The sequence below is a fragment of the Chrysochloris asiatica genome, unplaced genomic scaffold, assembly GCF_000296735.1.
Source record: "Chrysochloris asiatica unplaced genomic scaffold, ChrAsi1.0 scaffold00073, whole genome shotgun sequence".
NCBI lineage: Eukaryota > Metazoa > Chordata > Mammalia > Afrosoricida > Chrysochloridae > Chrysochloris > Chrysochloris asiatica.
In genome coordinates this window covers 14,576,679-14,577,171 of record NW_006408591.1, presented here as the reverse complement: position 1 = coordinate 14,577,171, position 493 = coordinate 14,576,679, and positions in this window count along the sequence as shown.

Genomic DNA, 493 nt, shown 5'->3' with positions numbered 1-493 from the left:
CTTGGTAGAGGAAGATCAGTGAGGGAAACCTCCAACAAAATGGATTGGCACAGTATGGGCTCAAGTGTAGCAACAATTGTGAGGAAGACGCAAGACTGAGCAGTGTTTTGTTCTGTTATACATAGGCTCACTATGGGTTGGAACTGACTTGATGGTACCTAACAACAAGTGCCATGTCAATTGTCTGACTACATAACTGGAGATTTCACATAGAGAGACCACAGGGAGAAATGACTTATAAAGGTCAAATGGGAAAGAGAAGCTCTGATAGTACATGGAACGGGGAGAGACCCAGTCTTCCCAGTTTCTCAGGGAAACCTATAGATGACTTGGGTCTCATCTACAACCTGGCTGCAACAGAATGAGAAATACCAAGAAAGATCAGCAGAGCTGATCCTAGGCAACCCAGAATGATGAGAAGTAATAAATGGTAGTTGTATCAAGTCTTTTAAATTTGGAGATTTCCAAGGGCTTTTTTTTTTTTTTTTTTTTT